The sequence below is a fragment of the Somniosus microcephalus genome, chromosome 10 (assembly GCF_052327205.1).
Source record: "Somniosus microcephalus isolate GS21.2 chromosome 10, FLI_Smic_1.0, whole genome shotgun sequence".
Taxonomy (NCBI): Eukaryota; Metazoa; Chordata; class Chondrichthyes; order Squaliformes; family Somniosidae; genus Somniosus; species Somniosus microcephalus.
This window is the reverse complement of record NC_140996.1, coordinates 63,442,674-63,463,473: the sequence shown is the minus strand read 5'-3', so window position 1 is coordinate 63,463,473 and position 20,800 is coordinate 63,442,674. Positions and strand designations below refer to the sequence as shown.

Sequence of the window (20,800 nt, the reverse complement as noted above, 5' to 3'; positions counted from 1 at the left end):
AGGAGGAGGAGGAGGAGGAGGAGGAGGAGGAGGAGGGAGGAGGAGGAGGAGGAGGAGGAGGAGGAGGAGGAGGAGGAGGAGGAGGAGGAGGAGGAGGAGGAGGAGGAGGAGGAGGAGGAGGAGGAGGAGGAGGAGGAGGAGGAGGAGGAGGAGGAGGAGGAGGAGGAGGAGGAGGAGGAGGAGGAGGAGGAGGAGGAGGAGGAGGAGGAGGAGGAGGAGGAGGAGGAGGAGGAGGAGGAGGAGGAGGAGGAATAATAATAATAATGATGATTGGTGCCCGGAAACATAAATAGACCGTTCAGAACAACACACAGCTTACTTCCACACAACACATGCAGAGTGCCTTTTGTACGAGTGCCCTTTAATTTGCGCTCCCCAGGGTGTGTTGCGTTCCATTTTACAAACGCTCTGGACGCCAGGCGCACAATGGGGCGGGTCCGACTGAAGTTTGGATTCGGGGCGGCCAAAGGGCGTTGCACGAGGATGTGACGTCATTTTCTGCGCGCGCATCCGGGCGGCCGCTAAACTTTGCGCCGGTGCTAACGGGCAACTTAATTTGAGGCGGGGGCGCAAACTGCACTGCGCCCAGGCGCTACACGCATAGCGCCCGAAAATCACTCTCTTAAGGCGCTAACTGCTGGCGCAAGCAACTGAAAATCTAGCCCTATGACTCTACGCAGCCACGGCAGCCCCTCTGCTCCGACTCCTACACAAGGGAGTGGAGTGGGTTTGGGATGAGGGTTGCAAGGCGGCATTTGTAAAACTCAAGCAAAATCTGCAGACCGCGCCGGCTCTAGGGGGCCATTGATGGAGAAAAGGAGTTCTTCCTGGAGGTAGCAGCCAGCGGGGATAGTCTGAGTGCAGTACTGCTCCAGGAGCGGCACGGTCAGCTGAGACTGGTGGTTTACTCCTCCAGGATACTCACGGATGTGGAAAAGGGCTATTCCAACTGTGAGAGGCACCTCCTCACCACTCACTGGGCTGTGAAAAGATCATTGATCTTCACAGGCACCTCGCCCATCACCCTCCTCACCCATCACACGCCCACCCAAATGCTCCTAGATGGGAAAATTAAAGATGGGACAGTGAGCAGTGCCCACATTGCTCACTAGACCCTGCTTCTCTCCCAGATGGACCTAAGGGTGAAAGGTCTCTGCGAGCCCAAGCTCGCAGCCAACATGATTTATCCAGGGACGGCCCACCGGTGTTCCATTGAAGGAGTATGGGAAGTCAACATAGGTTTTCGGGCCGGGATACACCCCACAGGCCGCAAAATCTATGTGGACAGTTCGAGCACAGTATCTGCTGGGGAACGACTCACAGGGTGTGGAGTTTATGACCCAGGGGCAGACATTGCCCTGGCAATTAAACTTCCCAACACCATGAGCGCCCAGCAGGCTGAACTGTCCGCGGTAGTGTACGTGGTTACACACCCAGAGAAATTCCCTACCCCATACACGATTTTCTCGGACAGCATGTTCACATGCAATTCGTGTACAGAATACCTGGCCATCTGGTCCCGTCGCGGATACACCTCCACTGACGGGAGACCCCTGGCAATCAAGCCACTGCTGGAGAAAATCATGACAGTCGTAGGAGAGGAAGGGAAGGTCTATATCCATAAGGTTAAGGCCCATTCAAAGACAGAACCCATGCGGGAGGGCAACCAAAAGGCAGATGAATTGGCCAAGCAGGGAGCTAGGGAAGGAAAGTTTTGGGACCCCTACCAGACAGGTTCGGTAGCCGCAATCCGGGACAAGGGAGGTACACAGGGGGTAGGTTTGGTCCCGGACCTAAAGCAGGCCCAGGTACGGGATCCCGTCCTCAGAGCCGTCCTAAACGTGCTCACAAAAGGGGAGAAGGTAGAGGGCCCGTACGGTACAGCAGCCATCACCGTCAAGGAAGGCATTCTGTTCAGGGGGGAGCAATGGGTAGTGCTGCAGCAACACCAAAGGGAATTCCTCCAACTGGCCCATGAGGGTCCAGGAGTGGGGCATCCCGGGCCTGAAGCCACCTGGCAGTGGGTGGAACAGGCAGGATGGTGGCCAGGACTGAGAGATCATCTCCGCGCGTTCTGTGCCGACTGTCTGGTGTGTGCTGCCAATAACCCCGACCCCCAGAAAAGGAAGGTATCTTTGGGACACACCAGGAGGGTAGAGGGACCATGGCAGTCGATCCAGATCGATTACATCAGGCCCCTACCCACCGCCCAGGGAGGCTACAAGTACTGCCTGGTCCTGGTGGATGTGTTTTCAAAGTGGGTGGAAGTTTTTCCCTGCCGTACGGCTACCGCATTGGATACAGCTAAGATCCTGGTCAGGGAAGGGATCTCACGATGGGGACTACCACAGTACATGGAGTCCGACCAAGGGAGTCACTTTACCGGACAGGTCATGCAAGAGACCCTCATGGTACTCGGCATCGAGGGGAAATGGCACGTCGCCCACAACCCACAGTCATCGGGTCCTGTGGAGCGTTTAAACCACACCATAAAAGAAAGGCTGCGCAAGGAGACGGGAGACTCACCCAAGAAGTGGGTAGAAGTCTTACCGCTGGTCCTAATGGGGATCCGAGCCAGCCAGTCAAAAAGCACGGGGTATTCCCCACACGAGCTCATGACTGGTAGGATTATGCGGACCCCACCCACGTGCTAACCCCGGTGCTCACGGAAGGTCAGCTCAGAGAGGTGAACCGGGACAGCTTTGTCAGGAATCTGTTTGAACACCTTAAACAGATTCACTGGCAGGCTGCTAGCAACATGGGAAAACAGCATCGGAGTAACCAATTGCTGCTAGAACCCAACAGGCACCATGAGTGGAAGATAGGGGATCAGGTCATGGTGAGGAACTTTGCCCGATTGAGAAGTTTCGAACCATTGTATATGGGGCCGTACAGCATTGTGGATAAGGCAAGCCCCATGGTCTATGCCATAAAGATGCCCCGCCGCACAAAGTGGTTCCACATTAATCAGTGCAAGCTGTTCAAAACTGAAAGTGGAGAACGGCCAGCAAGGGCGAATCGTGTTAAAGCTAGAGAGCATCAGCCTGCAGCTGTGGCAGACTTACAGACCGCAAAGGTGGGGGCAGTGACGTGTGTGACTGGAGAGGCCCTCCCACCAATTAAGTGGGACTCAGGTACACCCTCAGTAGCCGGAGCCTTAAGAAGGTCTCCTCACATACCACAGCCTAAACTACCGTGGTCACCCGAGTATCAATTTAAACGGTCCAGCCCCAGGAGAGCCCTTAACAGAAAGGGAAAAACCAAGGTCAGGGACCAGTCTAAGGACACAGATCCCCAGCCTGCTGCCTCCAAAGGTGAGGGACTCACATGAGAGGTAGCATTGGGCAGAGAGAGAGAGAAGGGTCCCCAGCCTGCGGCATCAGGCTGCGGGGAACCCACAGGACAGGATAGGGACTCGGCAGCCACACAGTAGGGGGTAGTGTGCTGCAGCACAGGAGGGCACACTCCTCCGGTCAGTTGGGAAACGGAAAAACTCCCAGGTGTTTTAAGGAGGACTCTCCGGGTCCGGTGGCACAGGTCACCTTACGCCCAGGCGTACAAGCTGCCCAGATTCCACAAAGGCAGAGGCCTAACAGGGATTAGCCTGGCAATCCAGAGACGGGTGGCAGATGTATATAACTATTCGTTTAAGGGTGTTTTATTCTTCTTAGGTTTTGGCATTTTAATAGTCTAATTTTAATATAGGATAAGTTTAAGTTTTGAAAATTTTGATAACTGTGTTAGGCCAGAGAAACTTCTCGGGACATGGCTATTTTGTTTGTGTGTCCCTACAGAACGGAAATCGGCATGAGAAAGTTTCTGCTCCTGCTCACCCTGCTAGGAGACGTGGAGAACTCTCACATCTATGGGTGCTCAGGCGAGAGAGCACCGATCGTTACCGCAGGGGGTGGCGAACGAGGTGTGGAGGAGCTCGCCATCTACTTCCATGAGGGAAGGTGGCCAGGGTGGCTGGGTTCTAACTCGACTCAGTACTCCAGCCAGACCGGGTTCACGTATGGGGAGGCCTCCATCCCGTGCACCAGGGTACAGATCATTGCTACATGGGTCAGCGTCACCGAGGGGAAACGTGTGTGTTTGACATGCAAGGGACGGATTCCCCTGGATAGGTGGTGGTGGCTCAGAAAGCTGAGCAGGGACATAGGAAACCCCGCAGTCGACTGGGAACGATTGGGGAACAATACCCATTGGACGATTACAGGGACCCGAGGGTGAGTGAGTGTGTGCTGGGACAAGTGGTGGGAGCCGGATCAAGGGATTTATGTTTGTATGTGGGGGTCAGAGAAAGTCTGCCCCACAGGCATATCCATCATCTTCTACCAACAATGGCAAGATGCCGGGGAGGGGATGGAGTGGGATTCCAGCCTGTATGCGTGCGCGATCCCACACTCCCCGATTCCCGTCAATGCCACCGAACTCGTAGCCCGCTCCCAAAAGCCCCTGCCCACGACCACAACATCACGGACTATAGTACAGAGGTGTCCTACCACCACCAAGTGACCAGGGAATGGGTTAGTCCTAGTGCCAACTGATAAGTTACTGTACCAGGGGGTACACTATGCAGTGGCCTCAGTGATCCTAGACCTGACCGAGGTACACTTACCTGAGTGGTGTCCTAAGGAGACAGAACAGTTGTACCAAGCCCTGCTGAAGGAAATACTTAAGAAATTTTATGAATTCGACTTTGCCAGTGTAGAAAAAGCAAAACTGTACAGTTTACACCCTGAGCATAATATGGGCACGGGGAGACAAAGAACGGGGACCTGGAATGATATTTTCACTGCTTATAGTACAGGATCCTCAGTAATAAACAGCCTAGACGATATAGAGTTACAAACACAGATAAATGGTTTAAAGACCCAGTTAAGAAAAATCCTAACAGAGGAGAACACAGTGGTAGGCTCAGAACTACATGAGGACCAAGCTATGATGGTCCATTTAAAAGAGATCATTGCTGAGCTGGAGAGACACGCCAAAACAGTAAATGCACTCATACGGAAGGACAGGAATGCTTTGGATCAAGCTGCACAGAATGAGGTGTGCGTGCTATACGGGGCATGGTTGCTGGGCGAGGGCTGCAGCAACCTGGAGGATTTAAAACAAGGTTTAGTCCCCTCCTGGATTAGCAACAAGCACCTCGCAGCCCCCCACCCATTTAGTAATTCGCTGAGCCCGTGTCAGCTCCGCCTAGCCTCTGAAGCCTACCCTGGCCCAATGGATTGTGGACGTTCCAACCATACTATCATTGGGATAGTAGTGAGAATGCCGGTCATGGGTGGGACAGCCCGACCCACACCGGTATACAGGGTGGAGAACATTGGGATCATTCAAGGGGGTGCACATGTCCGTTTCGCAGAGGTTCCACCTTATGTCATAAAGTGGGAGCACGCTATGACAGGTACAGATCTCTCTGGGTGCCGGAGCCGGGGAGCACACACAATACTGTGTCCCCAGCACTTGAATGCCTATTCGAGACCACAGTGCGGGTTTAAAGCTGCTGGCGCACAACCTGTGAACTGTACCATGGAGGTAATGGCACAAGGCCATGTTTCCCCACAGGTAGCATTCATAGCGGGTGGGACATATTGTGTCAAGACAAGTGTGCCCCACTATCGGCATGGACAGCACATCTGGTGTCCAGTGAGTGACAGCAGTTTCTGTTTTAAACCCGAGGCAGAAGTTCAAGTGGCCCAGGAACGGATTGTACCCATCCCTGAACCCTCAACTGTTCACCTCACTGTCACGGAAAACATTACCAACCTGCAAAATTACATAACACATTTCTGCTATGAAATTCCCCCTCTACCAGAACATCTTACCGCCCTATTAAAAGCAGTGGTCATATCACAAAAGCATTTCTATATATTGGAACAGAAGACAGTTGAGATAGGGGCCAAGATCTTGGATATTGTAGTTCCACCCTGGTGGGACATTTTTGAAAATATAGAGGTCCCTTCTTGGATTCGAATGGCTTCACACATTTTAGTGGTTTGCCAGCTCGGCATCGTTTTCTACTTATTGTGCACAAAGTGCAAGGGAAGGGCTAGCATGCTCCACTCTCAACATGAGGGAGCATGGGTCAAAAATAAAAATAAAGTTTACAACCAGGCATAAAACAAACCTTAACTGTTATTAAAAATAAAGTTTGATGAGTGTATGTGTCATTATTTTTCCTATGTGTGTGTAATTTTTCCAAGTGGTGCAGGGGTGTTGGACCCCCTCCGTGCTTGGATGTGAATGTAATCGAATTTTTCGTACCTTGGACATATCTGTTAAACACTACACCTAAAGCGGAATGGGAGAGTGTTTTGTTTTTGGGTTCTGGTTTAGATAATACAGGGGAAGGTTGGCTCCCAGGGATTAGAAAATTTTGCTCACCCAGGGTGATACTATAGTGTTTAAAGTATCACAGGGGGGTGTGTAAGGTTCGCAAAATTCTACAGATTCCCCACAAACCAAGAAGAGAAGAGATTTTTGGACTGTTTTAAAGAATATTGGGCCAAAAAGGGGCTTAAAGTTAAAACCCCAGGATTTTGGTCATTTTAAAAAGGCATGTCCAGGCCTGTGGAAGGCTGCGACAAAGGAGTTGGGATGGGCCCCTGTAAAACAAACAGTTTGAGTATTGGCATAGGCCAGATTGTCTGGGAATGTTCTGGACTGTCTCAGTCATTCCACATAAATGACAATAGTCCTACGGAAGGACAGTTCCCACCAAAATTACAGAGCCATCAAGAATATGAATAATACAGTACATGCCACTGATCAACAAAAGGGACCCTGACCCCAGCAGTCAAAAACAATCGAACAACAGTTTAACCACTCAGACAGAGACATCCAAAACTACTGCACACACTTAAACCAATTTCGAAGCAATCCCGAAACTAGTTTAAAATCAATTAAAATGGATGGGATCGTCGAAACTCGATAAAGAATGTAAAACTATTAAAGCTAACGAGCCTGCCAAAATTAACAATGGGCCAGAGAAGATTTGGCAGGCAGAGAAGCAAGCCCTCAAACGGTATAATTGAGGCCTGCTTTTACAGACAGCCAGTGAATTGAAGAAGCAGTGGTTTCATTCAGCCTCGGGACAATCGACAGAAGGAGAACGGAAGGGAATCGCGGCAACCAAGGGCCCCAAGAAACAAACAACCAATGATATTACCAACAACTAGGTAATATTGGGCCACCGCGACCAACAAGAAACCAACCTGGAAGAAACCGAAGATTTGCAAATTTGTTTCCACTCTACAAGCTATCCTGACTTACCCCTGGGTAAGATTTGACGAAAAAGTCTCTAAACCCTATACCTAACCAAAGGAAATTAGGTACTTACCCGATAGATCCAATACGCACCCGACCGCATCAGCGGACATGCGAAGACTGAAAAACCAACGCAGGTGAAGTCTTCTATCATGTCCAGGGTACGGCAGGCCCCAACCACCACATCTAAAGAGAACCCCGAAATCGCGAACCTCTACAACTGTCAAGAAAGTCGTTTGGTGAGCATTTCCCTGGTCCTCTGGAATCCAACCTAGTTAGTGTAGTGGGATTGGGAGGGGGGTGAAGTATTTTGTCTATTGTCATTCTCCCTCACATATTCCAAAGTGTTCCCCCTTTTAGAGTGATAAGATTATTGTGTTGCAATTTCATTACAACGCCCAAATAAGTCCAAAGTCTAGAACCAAGGGAACAACAGAAAAAGCTGGAAAAACTCAGCAGGCCAGGCAACATCCGTGGAGAGAAAATAGAGTCAACGTTTCGGGTGAAAACCCTTTATCAAGACTGAAGAAGCACAGGAAATGAAATAGATTAAAAGGCCAGTGGGGGCTGGGAGAGAACAAGGGAGTGGGAGTGATTCGAACCGCTCAGAGTGTCAGAGGTGAAGCTGACCACACACATGACCCCTTACACCTCCAGAATGTGTTTCTTCCTTTGTCATGTGGCCTCCCCAGTGGACAGGAAGCTGAAGGATCAACTTATGACCCTTTTCCCAGTCTATGGGTTGGACAGTTGAGCTGCCAACTAAACCAGCTACTTCTTCACTAAATGTCAGCTCCTTGAAACTTAATCTTCTGCAGATCTCAAAAGGATGAGATTCCAATCCATAATGTGTGCATGTTTGCTGGGATGTGTACGTTCCATTGAGGCAATCGAGACTGACACTTCATCTGATTTCCAATCTGCAAAACTGGCATGTGACTGTCCTGGGAATTTGAGTCCTTAAAAGCACATTTTAATCTAAATTACACTAAGCTCCCACCACCCCCTGCTCCAACCCCCGCCACTCCCCTTATGGTAAACTGTTCAATATCGTGAAATACAATTAGGGGCTTATCCTACCTTTCTAACCTGCTGAGGTTATTAAACTTTTTGTAGCCAGGTCTGCTGATGCTTTGTACAATTTGTTCACATTGCTGGCCACCTCCTTCTATGCACCTTTGGCAATTTGTCTGGGGACTCTTTGTCCATTTGTCCAAAAGAGCTAAACAGAGATCAGTAACACTCAGGAAATGAGGGAAGCCTAATTGTGGGGAATGAATGGCTGATAGTAAATAAATATATTTCATCAGACTTTGGAACTGAGAATGTATGTGTGCCAGAGGAGGTTATGAAACAATTGTTTGAGATAACTATAGAACAGGAATTGACTCTGAAGAACTAAAGTTGGATATATCACTCGGCAGTGATGTCATGCACCCGAGACTGTTGAAAGAAGTCAGTGAAGAGATAGCAGACACTCTTCACAATTTGCAATCCTCCTTAAATATGCAAATTGTGACACAGGAATGGAGAGCAACCAATATAACCCTTGGTTCAAGAAGAGAGAGAAGATAAACTGGATAACACTGGACCAGTTAATGTAATGCTAGTTCTGGACATACACTTAAAACCCATAGGGTGAATTTTCAAGCTTCTAATTCCATGGGTTAGAAGATGGGCATTGTGAGCCTACCACCTGCCCAACTGTATGGTTGTGAGGCCCAAACAACTTTCATGGTCAGGCCTCATTTGAATAAATCCAGTGAGCTGCCTGTGCTCAACCAGCACTGATAGGCAGTTCGTCGATCGGGATGAGTGAGTTAGGAAGTCCGGCAGCTTCCCTGTGGTACTGAGCCAGAAGTGGTGCCTTAACATAGAAACATAGAAACATAGAAGATAGGAGCAGGAGTAGGCCATTCAGCCCCTCGAGCTTGCTCCGCCATTTAATGAGATCATGGCTGATCATCCAAATTCAGTACCCTGTCCCTGCTTTCTCCCCATATCCCTTGATCCCTGTAGCCTTAAGAAATATATCTAACTCCTTCTTGAATATATTTAATGAATTGGCCTCAACTGCCTTCTGTGGTAGAGAATTCCACAGGTTCACCACTCTCTAGGTGAAGAAATTCCTCCTCATCTCTGTCCAAAATTGCTTACCCCTTATCCTTAGACTGTGACCCCTGGTTCTGGGCTCCCCAGCCATCGGGAACATCCTTCCTGCATCAAGTCTGTCTAGTCCTGTTAGAATTTTATAAGTTTCAATGAGATCCCCTCTCATTCTTCTAAACTCCAGCGAGTACAAGCCCAATCGACCCAATCTCTCCTCATATGTCATTCCTGCCATCCCAGGTATCAGTCTGGTGAATCTTCGCTGCACTCCCTCCATGGCAAGAACATCCTTCCTCAGATAAGGCAACCAAAACTGCACACAATACTCAAGGTGTGGTCTCACCAAGGCCCTGTACAACTGCAGCAAGACATCCTTGTTCCTGTACTCGAATCCTCTCGCTATGAAGGCCAACATACCATTTGCCTTCTTACCCGCCTGCTGCACCTGCATGCTTACCTTCAGTGACTGGTGCACAAGGACACCCAGGTCTCATTGCACTTCCCCTTCTCCCAATCTAATGCCGTTCAGATAATAATCTGCCTTCCTGTTTATGCCACCAAAGTGGATAGCCTCGCATTTATCCACATTATACTGCATCTCCCAGGCATCTGCCCAATCACCCAACCTGTCTAAATAAGAATATAAGAACATAAGAAATTGGAGCAGGAGTGGGCCAATCGGCCCCTCGAGCCTGCTCCGCCATTCAATAAGATCATGGCTGATCTGATCCTAACCGCCAATCTACTATCACTGAACCATCTCCTGAATCTAACAGAATTAGACACACGAAATAGGAGCAGGATCAGGCTACATGGCCCCTGGGCCCGCTCCGCTACCCACAGGGCCATGTCCGATCCGAACCTAGACTCATGTCCAAATTCCTGCCCGTTCCCCATAACCCTTAATTCCCTTTACTTCTAGGAAACTGTCTATTTCTGTTTTAAATTTATGTAATGATGTAGCTTCTACAGCTTTTTGGAGCAGCACATTCCATGGACCTACCACCCTCTGAGTGAAGTAGTTCCTCCTCATCTCAGTTTTGAAAGAGCAGCCCCTTATTCTAAGACTATGCCCCCTAGTTCTAGTTTCACCCATCATCGGGAACATCCTCCCCGCATCCACCCGATCCAACCCCTTCACAATCTTATATGTTTCAATAAGATCGCCTCTCATTCTTCTGAACTCCAATGAGTAGAGTCCCAATCTACTCAACCTCTCCTCATATGTCCATCCCCTCATCCCCAGGATTAACTGAGTGAACCTTCTTTGTACTGACCCGAGAGCAAGTATGTCTTTTCTTAAGTATGGACACCAAAACTGTATGCCGTATTCCAGGTGCGGTCTCACCAATACCTTGTACAACTGAAGCAATACCTCCCTATTTTAATATTCTATCCCCCTAGCAATGAAAGCCAACATTCCATTGGCCTTCTTAATCACTTGCTGTACCTGCATACTAACCATTTGAGTTTCGTGCACCAGGACCCCCAGATCCCTTTGTACTTCAGTACTTTCCAGTTTCTTGCCATTAAGATAATAACTTGCTCTACGATTTTTCCTGCCAAAGTGCATAACCTCACACTTTCCAGTATTGTATTCCATCTGCCAAATCTCTGCCCACTTACTTAGCCTGTCTATGTCCCCTTGCAGGTTTTTTATGTCCTCCTCACTCACTACTTTCCCTCCCATCTTAGTATCATCTGCAAACTTTGATATGTTACACTCGGTCCCCTCCTCCAAATCGTTAATATAGATTGTAAAGAGTTGGGTCCCAGCACTGACCCCTGTGGAACACCACTAGTTACTGATTGCCAGTCTGAGAATGAACCATTTATCCCAACTCTCTGCTTTCTGTTAGATAGCCAATCCTCTATCCATGCCAGAATATTATCCCCAATCCCGTGATTTTTTATCTTAAGCAATAATCTTTTGTGTGGCACCTTGTCAAAAGCCTTTTGGAAGTCTAAATACACTACGTCCACTGGTTCCCCTTTATCCACCCTATATGTTACTTCCTCAAAGAACTCCAGCAAATTTGTCAAACATGACTTCCCCTTCATAAAACCATGCTGACTTTGTCCTATTAAATTATGATTATCCAAATGTCCTGTTACTGTCTCCTTAATAATGGACTCCAATATTTTACCTACCACAGATGTTAGGCTAACCGGTCTATAGTTTCCAGCCTTCTGTCTACTGCCCTTTTTAAATAAGGGCATTACATTAGCAGTTTTCCAGTCTGCCGGGACCTTTGCTGATTCCAGGGAGTTTTGGAAAATTATTACCAATGCATCCACAATCCCTACCGCCACTTCCCTCAAGACCCTAGGATGTAAGCCATCAGGTCCAGGTGATTTATCTGCCTTGAGTCCCATTATTTTACCGAGTACCACTTCCTTAGTGATTTTGATCGTGTTTAGCTCCTCCCCCTCTATAGCCCCCTGTTTGTCCAGTGTTGGGATATTCTTAGTGTCTTCTACTGTAAAGACTGATACAAAATATTCATTCAGTGTTTTTGCCATCTCCATATTTCCCACCATTAATTTCCCGGTCTCATCCTCTAAGGGACCAACATTTACTTTAGCCACCCTTTTTCTTTTTATATAACTATAAAAACTCTTACTATCTGTTTTTATATTTTTTGCTAATTTACTTTCATAATCTATCTTCCCTTTCTTAATCAATCTTTTTGTTACTTTTTGCTGTCTTTTAAAGTTTTCCCAATCCTCTATCCTCCCACTAGATTTGGCTACCTTATATGCCCTTGTTTTCATTGCTAGGGGGTAGAATATAAAAATAGGGAGGTATTGCTTCAGTTGTTCCCCATTATAAATTCCCCTGATTCTGGCTGCAAGGGAAGTACGCTTGACTTCACCAAACTTTTTCCTTCACATATCTATAGAAGCTTTTACAGTCAGCTTTTATGTTCCCTTCAAGCTTACTCTCATACTCATAGAGTCATAGAGTAATACAGCACGGATAGAGGCCCTTCGGCCCATCGTGTCCGCGCCGGCCATCAAGCCCTGCCTAATCTAATCCCATATTCCAGCATTTGGCCCGTAGCCTTGTATGCTATGGCATTTCAAGTGCACATCCAAATGCTTCTTAAATGTTGTGAGGGTTTCTGCCTCCACAATCCTTTCAGGCAGTGAGTTCCAGACTCCAACCACCCTCTGGGTGAAAAAGTTCTTTCTCAAATCACCTCTAAACCTCCCGCCCTTTACCTTGAATCTATGCCCCCTAGTTATTGACCCCTCTACTAAGGGAAAAAGCTCCTCAGCATCCATCCTATCTATGCCCCTCATAATTTTGTACACCTCAATCATGTCCCCCCTCAGCCTCCTCTGCTCCAAGGAAAACAAACCCAATCTGCCCAGTCTCTCTTCATAGCTGAAGCGCTCCAGCCCTGGTAACATCCTGGTGAACCTCCTCTGCACCCTCTCTAACGCGATCACATCCTTCCTGTAGTGTGGCGACCAGAACTGCACACAGTATTCCAGCTGTGGCCTAACCAGTGTTTTATACAGCTCCATCATAACCTCCTTGCTCTTATATTCAATGCCTCGGCTAATGAAGGCAAGTATCCCATATGCCTTTTTTACCACCTTATCCACCTGTTCCGCCGCCTTCAGGGATCTGTGTACTTGCACGCCCAGATCCCTCTGACCCTCCATCTTGCCTAGGGTCTTACCATTCATTGTGTATTCCTTTGCCTTGTTAGTCCCCCCAAAGTGCATCACCTCGCACTTTTCTGGGTTAAATTCCATTTGCCACTGTTCTGCCCATCTGACCAACCCATCTATATCGTCCTGCAGACTGAGGCTACCCTCCTCGCTATTTACCACCCTACCAATTTTTGTATCATCCGCGAACTTACTGATCATACCCTTTACATTCATATCCAAGTCATTAATGTAGACCACAAACAGCAAGGGACCCAGCACCGATCCCTGTGGTACCCCACTGGCCACAGGCTTCCAGTCACAAAAACAACCTTCGACCATCACCCTCTGCCTTCTGCCACTAAGCCAGTTTTGTATCCAATGTGCTAAGGCACCCTGGATTCCATGGGCTCTTACCTTCTTGACCAGTCTCCTGTGCGGGACTTTATCGAAGGCCTTACTGAAATCCATGTATACCACATCCACTGCGTTACCCTCATCCACACACCTAGTCACCCCCTCAAAAAATTCAATCAAGTTAGTCAGACATGATCTTCCCTTGACAAAGCCATGTTGACTATCCCTGATTAATCCTTGCCTCTCCAAGTGGAGACAAATTTTGTCCCTCAGGATTTTTTCCAATAATTTTCCTACCACTGATGTTAGGCTCACTGGCCTGTAGTTCCCCGGTTTTTCCCTACTACCCTTCTTGAATAATGGTACTACATTAGCGGTTCTCCAGTCCTCTGGCACATCCCCTGTGGCCAGAGAGGTCCTGAATATATGTGTTAGAGCCCCCGCAATCTCCTCCTTTGCCTCACACAGCAGCCTGGGATACATTTCATCCGGGCCTGGGGATTTATCCATTTTTAGGCCAGCTAAAACCGCCAATACCTCCTTCCTCTCGATGTTAATATGTTCGAGCATATCACAGTCCCCCCGCCTTATTTCTATGTCTACATCGTCCTTCTCCATAGTGAAAACAGATGCAAAAAATTCATTTAGAACCCCTCCTACATCTTCCGGCTCCACACACAGATTGCCACTTTTGTCCCTAATGGGCCCTATTTTTTCCCTAGTTATCCTTTTACCCTTAATATACTTATAAAACATCTTCGGATTTTCCTTTATTTTGCTTGCCAGTGTTATTTCATGGCCCCTCCTTGATCTCCTAATTTCTTTTTTAAGTATCCCCCTGCACTTTTTGTACTCCTCTAGGGCTTCCTCCGTCTTTAGCCTTTTGTATCTACCAAAAGCCCTCCTTTTTTTCCTAATCCATTCTCGTATATCCCCTGACATCCAAGGTTCCCTGTGGTTTTTGGAACCACCCTTGACCTTTACGGGAACATGTTGCCATTGTATGATCTCAATCTCCCTTCTGAAAGCCTCCCATTGCTCCGATGTGGATTTTTCTACAAGTAGCTGATCCCAGTCCATTTTGGCCAGATCCTGCCTTATCCTATTAAAATCGGCCTTCCCCCAATTTAGAACCTTTATTTCCGGCCCATCCCTGTCCTTTTCCATGACCACCTTAAATCTTACCATATTATGGTCACTATCACCAAAGTGCTCACCTACTAGCACTTTTTCCACTTGGCCGGCCACATTCCCTAGAATTAGGTCCAGTACCGCCCCCTCTCTTGTAGGACTTTCTACATGCTGGCTCAAAAAGCTCTCCTGGATGCACTTTAAGAATTCTACACCCTCTGAGCCTTTCACACTCTGACTATCCCAGTTAATATTGGGGAAGTTGAAATCCCCCATTATTATTACCCTATTATTTGCACATTTCTCTGAGATTTGCCTACATATCTGTTCCTCTATCTCCCCCTGACTGTTTGGAGGCCTATAGTACACTCCCAGCAAAGTGCTTGCCCCCTTTTTGTTTTAAAACTCCACCCATATGGCCTCATTAGAGGACCCTGCTAATGTATCATCCCTCCTTACTGCAGTAATTGACTCCTTAATTAATATTGCGACACCCCCTCCTCTTATACCTCCCCCTCTGTCTCGCCTGAAGATTCTGTACCCCGGAATATTGAGCTGCCAGTCTTGCCCCTCCCTCAACCATGTCTCCGTGATAGCAACAATATCATACTCCCATGTGTTTATCAACACCTTCAGTTCATCCACCTTATTTGCAAGACTCCTTGCATTAAAATAGATGCCATCCAGCCTTGCCCTTATATATTTGCCCTGTCTACCAAGCTGACTTGTTTTTTTCTCTACAATTGGCAGCACATCCCCCCCATTTCAGCTCCCCTCTGTATCCCATCCCCCTGCCAAGTTAGTTTAAACCACCCCCAACAGTGCTAGCAAACCTCCCCGCAAGGATATTTGTCCCGCTCTGGTTCAGGTGCAACCCGTCCGACTTGTACAAGTCCCACCTTTCCCAGAAGCAGGCCCAGTGATCCAGGAAAGTAAAACCCTCCCCCCTACACCAACTCTTTAGCCACGCATTCATCTGCTCTATCCTCCCATTCCTATACTTACTAGAACGTGGCACTGGGAGTAATCCAGAGATTACAACCTTTGAGGTCCTGCTCTTTAATCTGTTACCTAGCTCCCTAAATTCTTGATGCAGGACCTCATCCCTCTTTTTACCTATGTCGTTGGTACCAATGTGGACCACGACCACTGGCTGTTCACCCTCCCCCTCCAGAATGCCCTGCAGCCGCTCAGTGACATCCTTGACCCTGGCACCAGGGAGGCAACAAACCATCCTGGATTCACGTCTACGGCCACAGAAACGCCTATCTGTTCCCCTTACTATAGAATCCCCTACCACTATTGCTCTCCCACTCTTTTTCCCCCCTTCCTGGGCAGCAGGAGCACCCCCAGTGCCAGGAAGTTGGCTGCTGCTGCCTTCCCCTGGTGAGTCATCCCCCTCAACAGTATCCAAAGCGGTATACTTGTTTGAAAGGGGGATGTCCGCAGGGGTTCCCTGCACTACCTGCCTGCCTTTGTTGCTCCGCCTGATGGTCACCCCCTGTGCTGCCCTACCCTGAGGCATGAACAACTCGCTAAACGTGCTATCCACGAGCCTCTCAGCATCGCGCATGCTCCAAAATTCATCCACCCGCAGCTCGAGCGCCGCAATGCGGTCTGCAAGTAGCTGCAGCTGGATGCATTTCCCGCACACATGGTCGCCAGGGACACTGGCAGCGTCCCTGATTTCCCACATGGAGCAAGAGGAGCAGAACACGGGTCTGAGCTCTCCTGCCATGACTTACTCCTTTAATTAATTTAAAAATTTATTCAATACCCCAGTTACAGGTATACTCTAGGGTGCTTTATTTACCAACCGTCCCCACTACACCACAGAAATTTAACACCACAGAAGTCAAGCTTGTATTGAAAAGAGAGAAATACTCACCAACCAATCACTTACCTGCTCCCTGGTGACGTCACACACTGATTACTTTTTACCTCTCTCCTCTGCTGTTGATTTGGTATGCCTCTGCCTTGGCGCCGGTTTTTAAGCCGAGCTCACCTCCTCCGCTGCTGCTCTCCCCCGAACTGGTCGGGCCTCTGCCTTGGCGCCGGTTTTTAAGCCGGGCTCACCTCCTCCGCTGCTGCTCTCCCCCGAACTGGTCGGGCCTCTGCCTTGGCGCCGGTTTTTAAGCCGGGCTCACCTCCTCCGCTGCTGCTCTCCCCCGAACTGGTCGGGCCTCTGCCTTGGCGCCGGTTTTTAAGCCGGGCTCACCTCCTCCGCTGCTGCTCTCCCCCGAACTGGTCGGGCCTCTGCCTTGGCGCCGGATTTTAAGCCGGGCTCACCTGCTCCGCTGCTGCTCTCCCCCGAACTGGTCGGGCCTCTGCCTTGGCGCCGGTTTTTAAGCCGGCTCACCTCCTCCGCTGCTGCTCTCCCCCGAACTGGTCGGGCCTCTGCCTTGGCGCACTCTATTTTCCCCCTCTTAATTAATCCTTTTGTCCTCCTTTGCTGAATCCTAAACTGCTCCCAATCCTCAGGTTTGTTGCTTTTTCTGGACAGTTTATATGTCCTGTCCTTGGATCTTATGCTATCCCTAATTTCCCTTGTTAGCCACGGTTGAGTCACCCTTTTAGTTTTATTTTTATGCCAAACAGGGATGAACAAATTCTGTAGTTCATCCATGCGATCTTTAAATGTTTGCCATTGCCTATCCACCGTCAACCCTTTAAGTAATGTTCTCCAATCAATCCTAGCCATCTCGCGCCTCATACCATCGTAGTTTCCTTTATTTAAATTCAGGACCCTAGTCTCTGAGTCAAATACTTCACTCTCCATCTTAATGAAGAGTTCTATCATATTAACATCGCTCCGCCCCAAGGCGCCTTGCACAACAAGATTGCTAATTAATCCTTTCTCATTACATAATACCCAGTCTAAGATGGCCTGATCTCTCGTTGGTTCCTTAACATGTTGGTCCAGGAAAACATCCCGTATACACTCCAGGAATTCCTCCTCCACAGTATTGTTACTAATTTGGTTAGCCTAATCTATATGTAGATTAAAGTCACCCATGATAACTGCTGTGCCCTTATTGCACGCGTCTCTAATGTCCCATTTAATGCCATCCTCAACCTCAGCATTACAACTCCCACTAACGTTTTCTGCCCCTTGGTATATCTCAGCTCTACCCATACAGATTCCACATCATCCGAGCTAATATCCTTCCTTACTATTGTGTTAATCTCCTCTTTAACCAGCAATGCTACCCTACCTCCATTTCCTTTTTGCCTGTCTTTCCTGAATATTGAATACCCCTGGATGTTGAATTCCCAGCCTTGGTCACCCTGGAGCCATGTCTCCGTAATCCCAATTATATCATGTCAGTTTACATCTATTTGCACAGCTAGTTCATCCACCTTATTAGGAATCATCCTCGCATTAAGACACAAAGGCCTAGAAATTGAGTGGGGTTAGCGCCCATTTTGAGGCGCTAGAGGGCCTAGCGCCGCAAGTACAGCCGATTGAGAAATTCACTTGGGCGCTGCCATCAGCGTTAGCCAGTTGCGCTGCGCCGGCACCGATGACGTCATCGGTGTGCGCAGCGTCCCGGTTGCCGTGGCAACGCGCCCGAACGCCGAAATTGAGTTGCGGCCGCCTCGCCCGTGGCAGCCGCAACCAACGATTTTTCAAAAGTTCACTACGGGTCTTAGCGCCGGCGCATTAAGGTCGCGCGGCGGCCGGCCGCTTTCCCGGCGGCCGCCTGCCCGCACCTCCCTCCCCAGACTCCTCCAACACCCCCCGCGGCACAGATGCGTGTGGGCCGCGAGCCCGGCACTTCTCCGAGGTGCCGGGCTCATTTTTCTCCACAGATCAACGGCCAGCGGTCGGGTGCAGGCAGCTCCTCCTTAACGGAAGGAGGAGGCCTGCACTTCCCCAGCCTGCCGCACCGCATCGGGTGCCGCAGCGGCGGATTAGTGCCGCAATGCGGCAGTCAGCGCCCATTGCGAGGCGCTGACACCCTCCAGTAGCGCCGGCAGTCGTCTGGGCGCGGCGCTACTGAATTTTTGGCGCGCGCAGGGGGACTTAGCGCTGGCGCTAAATTTCCGGCGCTAAAGCCCTGGCGCGGCGCCAACTCAATTTCTAGGCCAAAGCCTTCAGGCTTGTTTTTTTAACACTCTTAGACCTTTTAGAATTATTATTTACTGTGGCCATGTTTGATTAACACCCTTGATTTCTCTGACTGCCACTTTTGCTTTTCTCCTTCCTGTCTTTTGCTTCTATCCTCGCTTCCCTTTCCTCTGTCTCCCTGCACATGTTCCCATCCCCCTGCCATTTTAGTTTAAACCCTCCCCAACAGCACTAGCAAACACTCCCCCTAGGACATCGGTCCCGGTCCTGCCGAGGTGCAAACCATCCAGTTTGTACTGGTCCCACCTCCCCCAGAAAAGTTTCCAATGTCCCAGGAATTTGAATCCCTCCCCCTTGCACCACTACCTTTGAGGTCCTATTTTTTAATTTACCTCCCAGCTCCCTATATTCAGCTTTTAGGACCTCAAACCAGTTTATACCTATATCGTTGGTACCTATATGCACCACGGCAAAGAGGGGAGGGAAGGTAATCCAGGGCTGGGGTGGGGGGAGAGGCGGGTGAGATGAAGAGACCACCAGCAGATGATAAGATTTTGGTGAGGTCAAGGGCACCTCCTCCTGTCCACAAAAAAATCATTAAAAGAAATGTTTTTAATTGTTGTTTGAGCAGCCTCTGGTTAGACTGCTTTAAGACAAGTAGCAATAGGCGAAAAGTGAGTGCTGCATGCTCCGCCCATTATTACCTAAAAATTCTATCAGGGTCCTATGTATGTCATAGGATCTCAATTTGTAAACATTAATGAGGCACCTTCTGAGAATGGATGAAAATGGCAGTTGGTGGATCAGCACCGGGAATGGGTGGTAAGTAGTGCACTGCAATTTTCCCTGCACTACTGCCCCATTCCTGAAAACAGGGATGAAAATCAATCCCCATAAATCAAGACAAAAGGCACAAGTTAATCAAGGACAGTCAGCATGGATTAGTTGATGACGAGTCATGTTAACAAATTTAATAGTTATTTGAAAAAGTGACCAATTGATAGATAAAGGAAATGGAGTAGATGTAGATTGATTTTCAGGTGTCGTTTGCTGAGCTGTCTTGTTAGCGAAATTCAGGTGTATGATACAAGAGGAAGTTTTACAGCATGGATAGAAAGTTGGTTGACATAGACAGGTTAGCAGAATGGGGGAAGAGGTGGAATATCCAATTTAAAGTGGATAATTGGAAAACAATTGTTGGACCATGGCAAGTGTTGCCACAGGGAATGGTTGAGGCAGAGACCCTTGCATTTTTTAGGGAGAATTGGATAAATATGTGAAGCAAAGGGATCTCAAAGCTGTGGGGAGAGAGCTGTAGGTCTAATTTTGGGTTGCTCTAATCATCAACAAATATAGACACAATGGCCTGCTCCTGTGTTGTAAACTTCGATAGTTCCTTGGTTCCTCTAGTTCACTTGCTGCAATACAATTTAAATTGCCACATCTAAAAACTGGGACATCTTGAAGCCAGTATAACCAGAAATAAATATCTCAAAATGTTTCTTTTGCTTCATCTCACCAATTGTTAAAACAATGCCTCTTTCAAGCATAAGATCCAAGGAGAGGACATATAAATTGGCCATAAAAAGCAGTAAACCTGAGGATTGGGAGCAGTTTAGGATTCAGCAAAGGAGGACAACGGGATTAATTAAGAGGGGGAAAATAAAGTATGAGAGTAAGCTTTCAGGGAACATAAAAACTGACTGTAAAAGCTTCTATAGATATGTGAAGAGAAATAGATTGGTGAAGTCAAGCGTAGGTCCCTTGCAGTCAGAATCAGGGAAATTTATAATGGGGAACAAAGAAATGGCTGACCAATTAAATACATACTTTGGTTCTGTCTTCACAAAGGAGTGCACAAATAACCTCCCAGAGATATCAGGGAACATAGGGTCTAATGAGAGGGAGGAACTGAATGAAATCAGCATTTGTAGGGAAGCGGTGTTAGGGAAATTGATGGAATTGAAGGCCGATAAATCCCCAGGGCCTGACAATCTACATCCTAGAGTACTTAAGGAAGTGGCCCTAGAAATAGTCGATGCATTGCTGGTCATCTTCCAAAATTCGATAGATTCTGGAACAGTTCCCATGGATTGGAGGGTGGCTAATGTTACCCCACTATTCAAAAAAGGTGGTAGAGAGAAAATGGGGAATTATAGACCGGTAAGCCTGTCATCAGTAGTGGGGAAA

At 48.3% G+C, this 20,800-nt stretch overlaps 1 pseudogene across 1 annotated transcript in view; it reads right to left on the bottom strand.

Annotated features, from left to right (window-relative positions):
• LOC147111524 (claudin-10-like) overlaps positions 1–20,800 on the bottom strand; it is a 142,903-nt pseudogene that overhangs the window by 58,612 nt on the left and 63,491 nt on the right. The window contains exons 6-8 of the transcript XR_015079828.1: positions 16,389–16,398; positions 15,784–15,803; positions 7,412–7,425 (exon numbers count right to left, since the gene is read on the bottom strand). The product of XR_015079828.1 is annotated as a claudin-10-like (transcript). The remainder of the gene's footprint in view (positions 1–7,411; positions 7,426–15,783; positions 15,804–16,388; positions 16,399–20,800) is intronic.